The sequence below is a fragment of the Lissotriton helveticus genome, chromosome 12, assembly GCF_964261635.1.
Source record: "Lissotriton helveticus chromosome 12, aLisHel1.1, whole genome shotgun sequence".
NCBI lineage: Eukaryota > Metazoa > Chordata > Amphibia > Caudata > Salamandridae > Lissotriton > Lissotriton helveticus.
The window spans coordinates 284,962,196-284,981,796 of NC_136073.1; the positions used below are offsets into that span (position 1 = coordinate 284,962,196).

The 19,601-nt window shown below is 44.5% G+C and overlaps 1 protein-coding gene across 1 annotated transcript in view; it reads right to left on the minus strand.

Moving 5' to 3' along the window:
* Nucleotides 1-19,601, minus strand: part of LOC144798009 (ATP-binding cassette sub-family C member 12-like) — a 2,245,771-nt gene that overhangs the window by 1,356,314 nt on the left and 869,856 nt on the right. The window lies entirely within an intron of this gene.

Genomic DNA, 19,601 nt, shown 5'->3' on the forward strand with positions numbered 1-19,601 from the left:
ACTATAGGATCTAGTAGTGGCTTAGCAACAACACGCAACAAATATCTGATGTGCACCTAATACACAGACAATCAATGAGTACTACAGATATAGGGTGACAGTTATGTAAACTAATACAAATAATTTTTGGTAAAAAAATACGAGTTTATTCTTATTTCATACAGATTGAGACATATCGTAACGTTAAAAACAGCAATAAAAACAAACATATATGTAATCAATCAACATAGTATTGTACAAATTCATTCAAATTGTAATAAAAATCCGATACATAACAACAAGAATCACAGGTTAAGTCGACGCGGCATTTCGGTATTCCTTATAAGACACCTTCTTCAGGACCGATTCTTTAACACTAATCTTTATATTTGAGTCCACTTAGATTTTTAGTGGTATGTAGTGCCCCAGTCTTGTACGATCTGTTGGCATAGGTTGGATTCTGGTCTGAGGCTATCTGTCTTCTTTAATTAGATCTAAGGCCTTCCACACTGTGCGAGGGAGCCACCGTTGTGTTTTGGATGTAGAGTTTCCTATTCTCGTGGGGACAAACCGCTGCAGTCAGTTGCATCTAGATCGGGATTGGCGCCAAAAGTTTTTTCAGGGGTAGTTCTCCCGTTCCGTTTCTTTTAGCCCACTGCACTCTTTATCAATGATTAAGGCCTCCCTGCTCCTCGTCACAGCGTCGCCGGTTTCGTTTTTTCAATTCCATTCCGATCTCGAGATCTTTATTATAATTTGAATGAATTTGTACAATACTATGTTGATTGATTACATATATGTTTGTTTTTATTGCTGTTTTTAACGTTACGATATGTCTCAATCCGTATGAAATAAGAATAAACTCGTATTTTTTTACCAAAAATTATTTGTATTAGTTTACATTACTGTCACCCTATATCTGTAGTACTCATTGATTGTCTGTGTATTAGGTGCACATCAGATATTTGTTGCGTGTTGTTGCTAAGCCACTACTAGATCCTATAGTACTCAGAGGCATACAGAACACGTCCATTGGACAACAGGTCTTTTGGCCTGTAAAAGCGGGACATCCCATAATTTGCGCATACATTCAACACAGTACAGAGTTCTGGGCCTAAATCCATCTTTTTTTTGCTCACTAGGCCCTTCCAGTTTGAACCCAGCCATAAGCAAATCAGTCTTGACCCTGTGCCCAATGGGAACAGTCCAGCCCGAACTTCTAATCCAGGTCCACCCTGGACTGGAAACAAGCATCCTAGGACCGGTTTCAGGCTTTCTGCCCTCATCAGCCAGCATAGCTTGATTCCATTGACATGGAGAGCACAGGACTCATGTCTGAGCATAACTGTCCCACTCGGGGAGACAAATGCAAAAACAACAGTTGATGGACAGAATGCAGAACAATGTCATACATTCACCCTAGTACAAAGATCTGTGCCTGAATCCATCAATTTTTTGCTCACCATGCCATGCTAGTTTGAACCCAGCCATATGCAAATCAGTCTTGACCCTGTGCCCCATGGGAACAGTCCAGCCTGAACTACCAAGCCAGGTCCTCCCTGGACTGGAAACAAGCATCCTAGGACCGGTTTCGGGCTTTCAGCCCTTATCAAACAGGATAGGTTGATTCCAGCGGCATGGAGAGCACAGGACTCATGTCTGAGCATACCTGTCCCACTCGGGAAGACAAATGCAAAAACAACATTTGCTGGACAGAATGCAGAACAATGTCATACATTCGCCCTAGTACAGAGGTCTGGGCCTAAATCCATTGTTTTCTTGCTCACCATGCCATTCCAATTTGAACACAGCCATATGCAAATCAGTCTTGATCCTGCGCTCCATGGGAACAGTCCAGCCCGAACTACCAAGCCAGGTCCTCCCTGGACTGGAAACAAGCATCCTAGGAACGATTTTGGGCTTTCAGCCCTTATCAGCCAGGATAGCTTGATTCCAGTGGCATGGAGAGCACAGCACTCAAGTCTGAGCTTACCCATCCCACTCGGGGTGACAAATGCAAAAACAACAGTTGATGGACAGAATGCAGAACAATGTCATACATTCACCCCAGTACAGAGATCTGGGCCTAAATTCATTGTATTTTTGCTCACCATGCCATTCCAGTTTGAACCCAGCCATATGCAAATCAGTCTTAACCCTGTGCCCCATGCGAACAGTCCAGCCTGAACTGCTAAACCAGGTCGTACCTGGACTGGAAACAAGCATCCTAGGACCGGTTTCAGGCTTTCAGCACTCATCAGCTATGATAGCTTGATTCCAGTAGCATGGAGAGGATGGGACTCAGGTCTGAGCATACCTGTCCCACTTGGGGTGACAAATGCAAAAACAAGTTAATGGACAGAATGCAGAACAATGTCATTCATTCAACCCAGTACATAGATCTGGGCCTACATCCATCTTTTTTGTGCTCACTATGCCATTCCAGTTCGAACCCAGGCATAAGCAAATCAGTCTTGACCCTGTGCCCAATGGGAACAGTCCAGCCCGAACTGCTAATCCAGGTCCACCCTGGACTGGAAACAAGCATCCTAGGACCGGTTTCAGGCTTTCAGCCCTCATCAGCCAGGATAGCTTGATTCCATTGACATGGAGAGCACAGGACTCATGCCTGAGCATACCTGTCCCACTTGGGGTGACAAATGCAAAAACAACAGTTGATGGACAGAATGCAGAACAATGTCATAAATTCACCCTAGTACAGAGGTCTGGGCCTAAATCCATTATTTTCTTGCTCACCATGCCATTCCAATTTGAACCCAACCATATGCAAATCAGTCTTGATCCTGTGCTCCATGGGAACAGTACAGCCCGAACTACCAAGCCAGGTCCTCCCTGGACTGGAAACAAGCATCCTAGGACCGGTTTCGGGCTTTCAGCCCTTATCAGCCAGGATAGCTTGATTCCAGCGGCATGGAGAGCAAAGGACTCATGTCTGAGCATACCTGTCCCACTCGAGGTGACAAATTCAAAAACAACAGTTGATGGACAGAATGCAGAACAATATCATACATTCACACCAGTACAGGGATCCGGCCCGAAATCCATTGTTTTTTTGCTCACCATGCCATTCTAGTTTGAACCCTGCCATATGCAAATCAGTCTTGACCCTGCGCCCTATGGGAACAGTCCAGCCCGAACTACCAAACCAGGTCCTCACTGGACTGAAAACAAGCATGCTAGGAACGGTTTCGGGCTTTCAGCCCTCATCAGCCAGGATAGCTTGATTCCAGTGGCATGGAGGGCACAGGATTCAAGTCTGAGCTTACCCATCCCACTCTGGGTGACAAATGCAAAAACAACAGTTGATGGACAGAATGCAGAACCATGTCATACATTCAAACCAGTACAGAGATCTGGGCCTAAATTCATGGTATTTTTGCTCACCATGCCATTCCAGTTTGAACCCAGCCATATGCAAATCAGTCGTAACCCTGTACCCCATGCAAACAGTCCAGCCAGAACTGCTAAACCAGGTCGTACCTGGACTGGAAACAAGCATCCTAGGACCGGTTTCAGGCTTTCAGTGCTCATCAGCTATGATAGCTTGATTCCAGTAGGATGGAGAGGATGGGACTCAGGTCTGAGCATACCTGTCCCACTTGGGGTGACAAATGCAAAAACAAGTTAATGAACAGAATGCAGTACAATGCCATACATTCAACCCAGTACAGAGATCTGGGCCTAAATCTATCTTTTTTTTGCTCACTATGCCATTCCAGTTTGAACCCAGCCATAAGCAAATCAGTCTTGATCCTGTGCCCAATGGGAACAGTCCAGCCCGAACTGCTAATCCAGGTCCACCCTGGACTGGAAACAAGCATCCTAGGACCGGTTTCAGGCTTTCAGCCCTCATCAGCCAGGATAGCTTGATTCCATTGACATGGAGAGCACAGGACTCATGTCTGAGCATACCTGTCCCACTTGGGGTGACAAATGCAAAAACAACAGTTGATGGACAGAATGCAGAACAATGTCATAAATTCACCCTAGTACAGAGGTCTGGGCCTAAATCCATTATTTTCTTGCTCACCATGCCATTCCAATTTGAACCCAACCATATGCAAATCAGTCTTGATCCTGCGCTCCATGGGAACAGTACAGCCCGAACTACCAAGCCAGGTCCTCCCTGGACTGGAAACAAGCATCCTAGGACCGGTTTCGGGCTTTCAGCCCTTATCAGCCAGGATAGCTTGATTCCAGCGGCATGGAGAGCACAGGACTCATGTCTGAGCATACCTGTCCCACTCGAGGTGACAAATTCAAAAACAACAGTTGATGGACAGAATGCAGAACAATGTCATACATTCACGCCAGTACAGGGATCCGGCCCGAAATCCATTGTTTTTTTGCTCACCATGCCATTCTAGTTTGAACCCTGCCATATGCAAATCAGTCTTGACCCTGTGCCCTATGGGAACAGTCCAGCCCGAACTACCAAACCAGGTCCTCACTGGACTGAAAACAAGCATGCTAGGAACGGTTTCGGGCTTTCAGCCCTCATCAGCCAGGATAGCTTGATTCCAGTGGCATGGAGAGCACAGGATTCAAGTCTGAGCTTACCCATCCCACTCTGGGTGACAAATGCAAAAACAACAGTTGATGGACAGAATGCAGAACCATGTCATACATTCACCCCAGTACAGAGATCTGGGCCTAAATTCATTGTATTTTTGCTCACCATGCCATTCCAGTTTGAACCCAGCCATATGCAAATCAGTCGTAACCCTGTACCCCATGCAAACAGTCTAGCCAGAACTGCTAAACCAGGTCGTACCTGGACTGGAAACAAGCATCCTAGGACCGGTTTCAGGCTTTCAGTGCTCATCAGCTATGATAGCTTGATTCCAGTAGGATGGAGAGGATGGGACTCAGGTCTGAGCATACCTGTCCCACTTGGGGTGACAAATGCAAAAACAAGTTAATGAACAGAATGCAGTACAATGTCATACATTCAACCCAGTACAGAGATCTGGGCCTAAATCTATCTCTTTTTTTGCTCACTATGCCATTCCAGTTTGAACCCAGCCATAAGCAAATCAGTCTTGATCCTGTGCCCAATGGGAACAGTCCAGCCCGAACTGCTAATCCAGGTCCACCCTGGACTGGAAACAAGCATCCTAGGACCGGTTTCAGGCTTTCAGCCCTCATCAGCCAGGATAGCTTGATTCCATTGACATGGAGAGCACAGGACTCATGGCTGAGCATACCTGTCCCATTCGGGGTGACAAATGCAAAAACAACAGTTGATGGACAGAATGCAGAACAATATCATACATTCACCCTAGTACCGAGGTCTGGGCCTAAATCCATTGTTTTCTTGCTCACCATGCCATTCCAATTTGAACCCAGCCATATGCAAATAAATCTTGACCCTGTGCCCTATGGGAAAAGTTCAGCCCGAACTGCCAAGCCAGGTCCTCCCTGGACAGGAAACAAGCATCCTAGGACCCGTTTCAGGCTTACAGCCCTCTTCAGCTAGGATAGCTTGATTCCAGTGGCATGGACAGCATGTGACTCATGTCTGAGCATACCCGTCCCACTCGGGGTGACTATACAAAAACAACAGTTGATGGACAGAATGCAGAACAATGTCATACATTCACCCCAGTACAGTAATCTGGGCCTAAATCCATCCTTTTTTGTTCCTCACTAGGCCATTCCAGTTTGAACCCAGCCATAAGCAAATCAGTCTTGACCCTGTGCTCCATGGGAACAGTCCAGCCTGAACAGCTAATCCAGGTCCTCCCTGGACTGGAAACAAGCATCCTAGGACCGGTTTCGGGATTTCAGCCCTCATGAGCCAGGATAGCTTGATTCCAGTGCCATGGATAGCACGGGACTCATGCCTGAGCATACCTGTCCCACTCAAGGTGGCAAATGCAAAAACACAAAAACAACATTTGATGGATAGAATGCATAACAATGTCATACATTCACTCCAGTACAGATATGGGCCTAAATCCATCCTTTTTTTGCTCACCATGCCATTCCAGTTTGAACCCAGCCATATGCAAATAAGTCTTGACCCTGTGCCCATGGGAACTGTCCAGCCAGAACTGCCAAGTCAGGTCCTGCCTGGACTGGAAACAAGCATCCTAGGACCGGTTTCGGGCTTTCAGCCCTCGTCAGCCAGGATTGCTTGATTCCAGTGGCATGGAGAGCACAGGAGTCACGTCTGAGCATACTCGCCCCACTCGGCGTGATAAATGCAAAAACAGCAATTGATGGACAGAATGCAGAACAATGTCATGCATTCACCCAGTACAGAGATCTGGGCCTAAATCTATCGTTTTTTTGCTCACCATGCCATTCCAGCTTGTTTCCGGTTCAGGGAAGACCTGGCCTGCCCGTTCGGTCTGGAATTTTTTTCCATGGGGCACAGGGTCAAGACTGATTTGCATATGGCTAGGTCCAAACTGGGGCGGCATAGTGGGCAAAAGAACGATGTATTTAACCAAGATGTTTTGACTGGGGTAGAATGTTTGCATTGTCAGCATTCCGTTCATCATTTGTTTGCTGTAACACCTTTCACCCTAAGTGGGATGGGGATGCCCACACGTGGGTCCCTTGCTCACTGTGCAACTGGATTCCAGCTAGCCTGGCTGAAGATGGGTGACATACCCTAAAACCGGTCCCGGATGCTTGTTTACGGTCCAGGGAGGACCTGGTCTGGCAGTTCTGTCTGGACTGTTCCCATGGGGCACAGGGTCAAGACTTATTTGCATATGGCTGGGTCCAAACTGGGGTGGCATAATGGGCAAAAGAAGAATGGATTTAACCGATATCTTCTGACTGGCGGAGAATGTTTGCATAGTCAGCATTCCGTCTATCATTTGTTTGCTGTAACACTTTTCCCCCTAAGTGGGAAGGGGATGCCCACACGTGGGTCCCTTGCTCACTGTGCCACTGGATTCCAGCTAGCCTGGCTGAAGATGGGTGACATACCCTGAAACCGGTCCCAGGAAGCTTGTTTCCGGTCCAGGGAGGACCTGGCCTGGCAGTTTGGTCTGGACAGTTCCCATGGGGCACAGGGTCAAGACTGATTTGCATATGGCTGGGTCAAAACTGGGGTGGCATAATGGGCAAAAGAAGAATGGATTTAACCGAGATCTTCTGACTGGCGGAGAATGTTTGCATTGTCAGCATTCCGTCTATCATTTGTTTGCTGTAACACTTTTCCCCCTAAGTGGGAAGGGGATGCCCACACGTGGGTCCCTTGCTCACTGTGCCACTGGATTCCAGCTAGCCTGGCTGAAAATGGGTGACATACCCTGAAACCGGTCCCAGGAATGCTTGTGTCAGTTCCAGGGAGGACCTGGCCTGGCAGTTTGGTCTGGACTGCTCCCATGGGGCATAGGGTCAAGACTGATTTGCATATGGCTGGGTCCAAACTGGGGTGGCATAGAACCATGGATTTAATCCATATCTTTTGACTTGGGGAGAAATGGGTAACACATTGCATTTTTGTAATTTCCTGACAAACACCAGAATAAAGGGAAAAGTTTAATACAATAATCATAGGTTCTGAGTTGATGGGAGTAGCCTCGGGAGACCAAATGTCACAGGGGGAGCCTGATTTAGTTTAACTAATACATTTTCCAATATATCTTGGCTTACATTTAGTTAACCAGGACTGATTGTGATTGTCCCCATGTCCTCAATAGCAATGTGTGGGCTCATATCAACAATTTCTCTTGAACTTAGAAAAAATCTTGAGAAAAATGTTCTCAGACGTTAAAGTTTGGTGGGGCGATGGTGAAGGATTTGTCAGAAGATGGGGGCATCACCACCGGATAACCTTGGGTTGAAGCTGCAGAGAATATTTCTAAGGTTGGATTTACTCTCTGAAATGGAAGTAGAAATTCTCCAGTGAGATGAGGCAGAAGGCTGTAGCCATAAACTATTCCATGAGGCCGGACATCCCTTTGGCGCAGGGTCACTGTAACAGATTTGCTATTATGGAGGAGAACGTAGTGGGAGAAGCTGTGAAGTCAATCTAACTGGCGATGCACCAGCCAGGCAGGTGAGCAGGTCGGTCCTGGTCTCCTCCAGGTTCTCAGAGCAGTTTTAAGTCAAAAATGTTTATGACCCAACTTCTTTATTTTGGTTACCTGGACGCCGTTAGCACCACTTCCAAGGGTCCAGACCTGAAGGGGCACCACTTAGAGGGGCTGGACTCACTCAGGATGGGTCCAGGTGCAGGTACAAGATAGAAAAATCCTTGTATGTCCCTGTGGCTCTGAATAGGAGGCTAGCAAACTAGCCCTTGTGATTCCATTAGGTGGTCCTGTGACAGATGAAGGCCAGTCCTTGTTCTGATGCAGATGCAAAAGGTAGCAGAGCAGCAGGACAAACAGGGCAGCAATTCCAGCAGTTCAGCAGTCTTGTAGAGCAGCAGTCCAGGAGAGTGGCAGTCCTTCCAGCATCACAGCAGCTTTTTTTCCTGTCAGATTATGTACAGCTCCAGACGTGTACCGAGAGTGGGACAGAGAGTCCAATTTGTACACCCTGGTGCCCTTCTTCTGGAAGGTGGGAGAAACTTCTAGAAAAGCTATTTGAAGTGAATGGAATGTCCTGACTCCCTGCCCTGGCTGCAAGCTGATTCCAGTGACAATACAGGCTTGTTATGTTCTTTCTGTGAAGGAAGAGCACAGACCATTCAGTTGTAAGTGGGGCTGTATTCAGCTCTGTCCTACCATCCTGCCAGCACAGGACCTGTTGAGGCACACCCATGTCATGTGACCCAAGACTGAAGGCAGGCACAAAGGGTTAACAGCATGAAAAGGCTAACATTTCAAAAGTGGCATTTTCAAAATTGTAATGAAATATATGAACTTATTATTGAAGAGGGTTATGATTACAATTTCATAGGCACCAAACAGGATATATCTATCTTCTCCCAATTAGGAATGAAAGTGTATTAATTATAGTAAGGACCCCCAAAGTTATTTTATAGGAGGGGTAGTCCTCACAGTAGTGAAAAACAAATGTAGGAGTTTTTCACTACCAGGACATGTACAAATTTGAAGTACATGTAAAACCTTTTAATTAAATTGCACTCTGCCCTATGGGTTATCTAGGGCCTAGACCTTCCTTAAAAGTGGCTTATATATGACAAAAGGGTGGTTTAATGCCTCGCAAGGGGATTTAAAAGCCATGTTGACATGGCAGTTTTAAACTGCATTCAGGCTGCAATTGCAGGCCTGGGATATGTTTTAGACATTACACAGGTGGGATCTAAGAAAGGATAGGGGAATTCCTCCTTTTAGAAATGATGTCCTCACTCACCCTTGCAGGTGTCTTGCTTGATCATTGGGCTGTGCTCCTCATAGGCGTGGTGCTGCCGTCCCCCATGGGCCCTGCGAGAGGGCTCTTTGCAGTTGTGCATGCAGGTGTGGGGGCTTTTGAAAGTGTGTGTGGATGTGTGATAAAATTATCTTGCCAAATCCCCAAAGCAAATTGTATTCCGGGGTCCGAAGATAAATTAAGACATTAATGACTGGAGTGGATTCTAAACAACAAATAAGGAGGGGGATAAGTATGCTTCCGCTGCTCTCAGTCTGTGGAAGTGATGTGCACGTGAAGTAGGGTCAACATGTTTTGCGCATATGACGGGTCCCTAGTGGATCCTCTGTGCGCTTCGTCAGGACTGTGAATAGGGTGATATAAAAATGATGTAAAATCATGGTAGTCAGGAAAAGACATCCTGTACTACCATCATACCTATCTTAAGGTCAGCATGCGTATTGGCACTGTGAAATAGATGTTATTCAAATATTCGTTATCCCAACCTACAGGAGACATAGAGAGGAAAAGAAAACGAAGTAAATACAGAAATGATACTGCACAGGATATGAATTCAGGTACAGTATCCTCAACCAAATGGGGATTATAGTCTCGTGGTCACACATCTTTAACACGAGAATCTAACTGCATGTATAAAGCGACTAATTAATAGTTCAGTATTGAAGGACTACTGTATCAAGACTCTCCACAGCCCCGGGGTATGTTCATGCGGCGGAAACACACAAACCGTATGCCTGCCTACTGATCTGCACAGGGCGGTATTGTATAGCTTATCATAATAGTGGATAGACAGGTATATTACATGGACATGTAGGAAAATAGGCAAAAACAAAATAATATTCAAATTGGTGGTTATCGTTAGCTTAGATGTAGTGCTGACAATACCTCCATAATAAACATACCGCAGTACCTTCACCGACACACCTGATAAAGTGCATGTTTTAAATAAAAACAACAAGCTGCCTCGACATGTACAATGAGTTGTTAGTGCATTACACAAAAGTGTGCATAGGCGCAGTGTAAAAAGAAGCAGGTCGCCTACCCTTCTATCAGTGAGGGATGGCCACGTCAGCGAGTATTGCAGGAAAGAGAGGAGACCAGAACTAAGGGGAAGAAAAGAGGAGACAGTGGCTCCGTAAGTTGAGGGTTAGGGAGCATAAAAAGTGAAAACTTGGTAAGAGCAGCTGGAGCCTACTTACTTAGTCACCTCCTCATGAGCGCCTCTAAACCTGCCCGTACAGATCAGGATCGCCGGTAACTGTCGGGAACGGCCGTGCACTAGATATAGCCGGGTATTTTTTGGGTCAGATCATGACGGATTGAACGTAATTACTGACGCGGAATGTGTCAAGCACAATTACTCGGAAGCGAGGCGGCCATGATAGAAGGTAGACTTTGAGGAAGCTTAATAACAAAAAATATATGATACACTGATGACAAACATAAAAAATAAATGTATTTTTTTTAAGAAATGACCCCGAGGCCATTCGGGGCGATTGTCATATTATTATGCATTCCTCAATAATATGTGTACCGAAACCCTGTTTCAGGCAGTGTTGACCGGAAGTAACGGTACAAATGAAGGCCTCATATTTTCAAGCACCATGTTCGAGAGGGAGAGACTATTAGTTCATGATACTAATGAAGTATGGTGCTCTGACAATGTTTAGGAAACAGCATCAAGGTCTTTGCTGAATAACCAGCGAGTTGGTAGGAAAAAACAGTCCGCAGGTATAAAGATGCAGAAACCAGCAGACATGAAGTGTAGGATAATCAGGGCAGACCAAATAGTAGATCATTCTTCTTTTAGGGGGTTATAACAATGAATGATAAAAACGTGAAAAAATCATAAAGGCATTAATATTAGCTACAACTATGGATATAGTTGTAAATAGGTAGAGTAATTGTTAATACAGTTCCACCCATAGTATATCGCCATGAGAAGTCATAAAGGTGTTGATGTCAGCAACAGCTATGGGGATAGTTATCAGTGGGTGGAATTATTGTTGTTAACCCAGTTCCACCCATGGTATAGCATTGTTCAACCGATCACTATTACTTTTCAGACGAAAGACCCACCATTGTTCCTGCCTGAACAATGTTTGTGTGGCCCACCAGGGATTGGATTCAATTATGGTCCAGCGTAGACTGTCAGGGGGCTGATTCTGTTCAAGGCAATGGTTCTGGAGCCTTGTGTTAGTCTTGTTACATCAGATTGCACTTTTATGTTCCCCAATGCGAGTCTTAACTGGGCGGGTAGTCATGCCCACATACCTCGTGGAACAAGGACATGTAATAAGGTATACACAATTTTTTGTATTACAGTTAGTATGGCGTTTCTGAAACCATGGTCTATCTAGTCCAAGGTCAAGCTGTTTGGAAGCCAAAGTTTGGGGGCATACTACACATGTTCTGCACAGGAAATGTTCCTCAACTGGAGGGATGGACCATAATGTGGTTGATCTTCTTCTTGTAGGTTTTGGTCTGGTATGGACCAAGATATCTCTAAAATGTTGTGCACCTTTAAAAGCAAACAGTTGGGATGGACCTGGGTTAAAGCTACCAGCTTAAAGATGTATGACCACAAGACTATAATCCACATGTGGTTGAGGATACTGTACCCCAATTCATATCCTGTGCAGTATCATTTCTGTGTTTACTTCTTTTTCTTTTTCTCTCTATGTCTCCTTCAGGTTGGAATAACGAAAATATGAATAATACGTATTTCGGGATCCCAATGTGTGGGGGTGTTGGTGCACTGGGGTGGGTACCCATGGCCCCCCCCTCCATGTCCCTGTACTAGGAGGCAGGCACTGTGCAGTGCCTGCCACGCAGTGCAGGGATATGCATGACATGCTCCTTTTCACATCGCAGCGGTGCTGCTGGCAGCAGCAACTGCCACAATGTTAATGCCCGCGATCGTACCGCCGGGGTCGTATTTCGACTGCAGAGCATACTAATCGGACCAGCGGTTATGCCGCGGTCCTTGTGGGTGGTCTTTTCCTGCTTCCATGGCAGTCGGGGTGATTTTCCGACCGCCATCCTAATAGACGGACATATTTTAGACGGCCACTTAAGTGGGTGGCACAATTGGTGCTGCAGGCCCACGGGTAGCATTTAATTTAAAGGCCCTAAGAATATGGTATACCACTCTAGAAGGGACTTATAGGTAAATGAAAAATGCCAACTAGGTCTATGCAATCATACGATGCTTAGGAGAGTGAGCACAAAAACGTCAGCACTGGTTAGCAGTGGTAAAGCGCACAGTCATAAGACCAACTAAAATGAACTACAGCAAAAATGGGAGGTAAGTAGGCAAAACATTTGGAGGAAGACCACTGTAGGGCTGACACGTTTAACATCAAATTTAATAACCCATACACTGCTATAATATTGTGCATCGCTTACAGTTTCAGTGATTGGCAGTATCCAGGATACAATTTGACAAGATTTGATGTTGGGTAAGTAAATACTGTATTTTTCTGCCAAATCACAACCTTTCCAGTGAGTTCCACTGTTCTTTTTTATGGGGATACCAAATACTACGTCTCATACATTGCTATAATATCTTGTACCCCCTGCTTTCTAAGGGTTACCTATTAGTCACTGACGAGTTGACATTGCATTGTATTTGCAATATGTCTATCTACATTTAATATTTGTTAGGAACTCTCACCATTTGTCCTTGTGGTGGATACTAAATATAACGCCCCATAGGCAGCTATTTAATACAGTTTTATGTTGGCTAGGTGACTAGAATGCTTTTTTCCAAAGTTGCACCCACAGCTTTTTCTACAGGGACACCAAACATTATGATTAAAACATTGCTCTAATCCATCTTATGTCCCCTACTTTTCAAAGCTTACCTTTTAGGAATTTACCAACTGATGTGGCCTTTCATTTGACAGAATCTTTTTTGCATTTTGATATAATTTCAAAAGATTTTAGATTCAATTCCATTCAGGAATACTAAATATGAAGGGCTATTCTAGCTGTAATATTTAGAATCCCCTAGGTACCAGAAGATAAAAAGTGCAAGGTTCCAATTTGACATGGTCTTATGTTGGCAAGGTGAAAACAATATTCTGCTGGTAAATCACACCCTTTATTGTGTTTCCCAGTATATTTGTCTATAGGGATACCAAATATTACAGCTCATGCATTGCTATGATATAACGTATCCTCCACTTTTCAAGGATTACCTTTTAGCCTCTCACCATTTACTATCATACTTTTATTGATTTTGGTCCCAGATCTGAGACTACAATACAATAAAATTACATTGTAACAAAATAAATAACTCTTCCAAACAGATTGCGGCAAAGATCTAAAAACACAAGTTTCACACAATGTCATCACAATATATCATTTCATTGGGTTAAATTAATCAATATAAATCCATGCATTCATAGTATAAAAAGTGCATAGCGCACAAACACAATGCAAATTTTAAAAACTATCATAGAATGTAAGGAATTAGTAGCACACAATTTTTTTTGGCAGATTGCATAAAAAACAATGTCCTTTAGGTACAGTTTAAATCTCGTTATGTATAAGTGATGGTTTTACAAACATTAGCTGTTGCAAATATTTCCACTGGACGGATGGAAATTATATGATCTAAGTCCTGGATTCCATGTGAACACAGGGGGCATTATCTTTCTTTTATTTCTCTTGATGTTATCCCAAGCCCCAGTCAAACTCTTTAGTGGCAGCATTTGAAGTCTGATAATAAAAAAAACAAAAAAGGCAAACTTTGTGCTCTATATTTCACATCAAATAGGGCATTTTTATAGCACATGAAGGTCAATCTATTCATATATGACCTGGTGAGAGCACAGGGCCATCTATAATTCCATGCATAACTCAGGACTTGTGCCCTCAAGGAAAGTTTTTAACTTTGAAGCAGATACAGCCCTCAGTTTGTCTTGCTATAATTTAAATAGGTCTAGGGCAGTGATAAAGGTTTTCTTAAAGAGGATCTCCAGAGTATCTTTCTTAAGGAACCTTCCTCCAAGTGGAGTAATATCCCCAGCAGATGACAACCATCAGACTCAACATATATATGCTGGTTTGACTCATTTCCAGACAGAGCAAATTTATAGATGCTAAACAGTTCTAATCCAAATGTTTTTAGATGTATTTCACCCTCTGTAGAGTTCATGAATTTCCAGCAATATGTTTCAACAATCTCCATTGCATACAGTAGATTTGGCAAAATTTTTAGACACACAAAAGGAAAGGTGGGACAAAGTGTCTCCTCCTTTGAGCATTATAGAAATATCTCAGGACAATTGCTTGACTCAATGTGGAGAAGTGTGGCTCAATGGTTAGAGCGGCAGACCCTGATGCAGAGGTCTAGCCCGGGACCAGGGTTCAATTCCCCGCCTCGGCGGGTCTTGGGCTCAAAAATTCCACGGACCTGATCATTCTCGCCTCGGTGCCTATTCCAATCATGGAGTCCCACTCTGCAACTCTGGGCAATAGCTTGCTTAATCCCCACAACAGCCCCCACAACGCTAAGGATGCCTGGCCTCCACCTTGGGGGTGCCCAGGAGTGGACACCTCACAGGGAAAGCCAGGATGGGTTCCACAGCGGTATTCGTACAAGCGCCTTGAGACCCTTGCGGGTGAGTAGTGCGCTATACAAGTATCAATTTACAAGTATCAATTTAATGTGTTGGAAGTTACATGTGAAACATGATCCTTCTTCAATCGGTTAGCATTGAAAGACTTCCCCAAGGAACCATAGTTTTTGAACACCTCCATTTTTTCTTTCCCAAATGCCATCTAGATTATATTGTCTTTAAATGATGCTTTCCTTTGAATTTCAGTATTTTGCTTTTGGATATATTTTGTTTTAGAAAAGGTTAATCTGCATAGGATTGGAGTATATCTAGAATATTTTACTGGCCTTTGGGGGTCAGGTCTAGTAGCCCTATGTACCCAACATAGAGAGGCAGCTTGTTTCTTCACCACCAATTTTGGTCTCTCTTAACTGTCACGAGTGGTGCTGGTAAATCGTAGACATACAGCGAAAATAACATAGGGTCCAGTAAGCACCCCTATTTTAGCATATTATTTGTATCTTTTTTTGTAGAAAGAACCTGGTTTCCTACCAGCAACACTTTATACAAGGTCAAAGTATGTAGTGCTACTATTAGACTACTAGATGCAAAAACATTGGGGTATGACAGGATATCGAATTGCCTTCTTGTCCATACATATTTTTCTACTTGAATCATAGTGATATTGTAGAGTGTGGCACATTTCAGTCTGAAACTGGCCTGTTCCCTCCGGAGGATCATTATTTTACAAACCCAGCTTTGTCAAAGGATAAAAATGCCTTGTGTGACTATCTTGCCAGCCATATCCAGCAGTGCTATTTGTTGGTAATTACTCAGTAGGGATCTATCTCCCTTCTTGTATAGTGGGAGGATGATGTTTCCTTTCCATGAAAGAGTGACCTCTGAGAGCTCATAGAAGTGCTTGAAGATTGGAGCTAAGAAATTAGATCAAGAATGGGTTATTTTCAAGGGTATTCAGTCAAAATATCTAGTTTTAAATGTCGACTTACACTAATATCGAATTTTAAATATCGTGACAGAAATATCGATAGCAAGAATATCGTGGTCAAGAATATCAACTTTAAGGTAAGAAATATCGATTTAAAAAATGTAGGAGTCATTAATATTGTTTACAAAAATATCGATATTTTTTGGTGTTTTGTATTTTGGTAGATATTTTAAATGTATGTGATGTATTTTTGTGTAAGTAGTGTTTATGTTTTCTCATTTAGGTGTTACATTTTTCGTAGTTATTAAGTTTATTTTAATTACATTTTGCATTTTCTAGTTCCATAGTAGGTTGTGGGTTTATAAGGGAATTGGGTGGGAAGTAATTTAAGTATAATACATTAATAAGTATATTTATTTATTAATATTTTTTTAACTTGAGCTTTTACAATGTTATTTGTGTTTTACATTTTTTGGGGTAAATGTTAGGTGCCGGTTTTGGGGTTTATAGGTGTAAAGGGTAGGAAATCATTTATTTTTTTATTAATTAATGTATATATATATTTTAATATCTTTACTACGTTTTGAACACAGTGTACAGAACTTGAAAGACAAGCATTGCCGCTTGATAATCCCGACAGGACTTGTAAGCCAAACATTCGATAAAAAAAAAACTTTGTATTAGCACTATACTTTGACTAACTACGTTCTCATTTATACATATAGCATGAAATATACTGTCTAGACATGCTGAGGTATGATGGGAGTTGGGCTACAGCTTTCCCGCGAGACCCATCAGTCATCCGGTCGTGCGCCTGCGTTAGTCACGTTAATGACAGCCTGCTCCAGAAGGTACATCTGAAGGGTGGACCGTGTGTCGCCCGGGCGGGAGAAGGGCAGTAGGAGCCCAGCATAGGTGTTTAATTGATCCTGACAAGGTCCTTCAGCCAGTCTCCATCTACAGGGGACTTGTTTAGCTAACAAGAATGCCAATGAGGCATATCTCCGCATTGGCACAGCCAGGGCCCCGGTATAACCGAGGAGTGCGACTAGGGGATCGTCGGAAACATGTAGCCCAGTCATCTGGTCCAGTGCTGCAAGCACCTCCAGCCAGTAGCGTCTAATGGGGGGCAGTCCCCAGCCAAATGGCGGAAGTCTGCCTCCTCCCCCGATGAGATCGCAGCATTCGATGTCTCGCAGGTGAAGGCGCATCAGACGTGCAGGTGCATAATAGAGACAATGCAAATATTAATAGGGAATGATGCGCAGCCTATTTCTAGCAGATATGTTTGCCGTCTGTTGACACCAATAGGACCACTGGTCATTCAAAAGGGAGGAGCTAAGTTCTTCCTCCCAGAGCACCGTGGACGATCAGGGGTTATATATGCAGTCTGTTTGGGTGGTGCGATACAGAAACGATACAACATGCGAGGGGGTATCTTGCTGAAGGAGACCGTGCAGAGGGTTCACGGTGGGGGGCTCCGGTGGGAAACATGAGATTAGAGCCCTAATGTCTTGTGGCAGGTGTGTATAGAAAAAGCATTCCAAGGGGATTTGCCGCAGAACTCCTAGCTGGTGCAATATTTATCGTTAACATATAGCTCACCCCAAGTCCGAATAGGAAGTTTCTGGAGGAGTTGACGGCAACCTCCCTCCTATGTGACCGGGATGTTGAGTCTGCCAGGGAGGCGCAGCAGGGGGGAGTATAGTGTAGGCATGTGGAGGTGCCGGGCTAGGTATCGCCAGGCACTGGTGGTGCAGTCTACTGTGGTAGAGGCTAGGTGTCTCGGAATGGCAGGAGCGCTCAAGTTGGCAGAGCATTGGGTTGGGGTCATGTACCTGTCTTCAACTGCAAGGTGGGGCATGTAAGGAGGAGGATTCACCCAATATGCTGTGTAGTTGACCTGTGCACAGCTGAAGTATAATTCTAAGTCTGGGAATTCAAACCCTCCAGCGCTGATGGGTAGAGTGAGGATATTTCAAGCAGTCTAGGTTGCTTCCCACCCCAGGTGAGTCAGATGAGCTGAAATTTTAAAGCTTTGAAAAAATGTCTATGGGGGCTTATGGGATATTAGTGAATAAATAAAGCAATTTAGGCCGCATTATCATCTTTATAAGCGAGATTCTCCCAACGAGCAAGAGCGGCATGCCAATCCACCTGGTTATTTTATCGGTAAGAAGAGTTAGTGCACGCTCATAATTGGCTGCCATCAAATCGTTACGGTTGCGGGTTATTACTATTCCTACATAGGTAACTGTGTTGTCGTACCATGCAAGGGGGTAGTCAGGCTTGAATTGTGTGGTAGCATCAGTGAGAGGAAAAATATGGGATTTCCCCCAGTTTATGTTGACCCCAGAGAGGTGTCCAAAGAGGATAAGGAGCCTGTCTTCCGGGTTGCAGAGGTATAAGGTAATGTCGTCGGCATATAAATAAATTAATATTTGTCTCTCAGGGTAAATAAGGGCATGTTTGTGGTAATGTTGGGGGATTTTGGAGGCCAAGAGCTCAATCGCCAGGGCAAATAGGAGGGGGGACAGGGTGCATCCCTGCCTAGTGCCTCTTGCTAACAAGAAGGAGGAGGAGCTGGTGCCATTAACCAACATACTGGCCCATAGGCCTGTATATAGGAGGTGGATACTCACCAGAAATGGAGCGGGAAATATCATGCTGTTGAGCAATAGGGCCAGATAGTCCCATTCCAGGGAATCAAATGCCTTGGTGGCGTCAAGGAAGACAGCCACCACATTTGAATCGGGGTCTATATCGTGCAGGACAGCGAACAGGGTGCGAAGGTTGTGAGACATTCCTCTACTGGGAACAAACCCAGATTGGTCAGGGAGGACAAGGGCAGTCATTAGAGGACTAATGCGGTTTGCTATCAGTTTTGCTAACATTTTAGCGTCAATATTAACGAGGGAAAGGGGCCTATATGACTGGCATTGCAATGCCAGCTTCCCGGGTTTCAGGAGGGATATTATAAGTGCCTCATGCATGGTCCAGGGGAGGATGCCTGTCTCGCTGGCCTCTTTATATAACTGTCGCAGAGCAGGGATGAGTATGGCTCAGAATGTTTTATAAAATTCGGCCATGAGGCCGTCGGGGCCCACCCAGACTGCAACTGCATGATAGTGGCAATAATCTCTTTGTCCTCATGATGTGCGGGAAGAAATTCTTGTTGTGTGTCTCCAAGCCAGCCAATCGCAGTGTCTTGAAAAAATGAGGTGAACTCAACAGGTTGTGTCCTATGCAAGGTGGACAGGGTGCTGATAAAGCGTTTGAAAGTGGCAGCTATGTCGGAAGTGTTCCTGTGCAAATGACCGTCTTCGTCAGGGATTTCGAGGATGGTGTTGGATTATCTGTGTGGGCGAACAAGGGCTTCAAGCACTTTGCCTAGTCTCTCGACCTCCCCATAACGGCAGGCTACATGGTATTTCCCTCTAAACTTGCATTCTCTTTCAGCTGTTTCTTGATATTCTGAGAGTAAGTCTCTCAGACGAGATTGCAGCTCTGGAGTGGGGGAGGTTTGCATTTGTGTTTCGGCATATTTAGAGTCTTTTTCCAGCTTGCGGAGGGTGGGACAGCCACGGGGTCAGCCCCTTAGAGATAAGTCAACTATCAATTCACAACCAAGGGGAGTGGGCGGAAGAATATCAGGAGCCTTCCCTATCATAAGGACGAAGATTTTGCTAGGCGCTGACGAGGTCATGGTCTTAGATGATGTGATTAAGGGCATGATGTGCGTTTGAATACTGGTGAGGTTGCTGGTGTGAGCAGTCCTG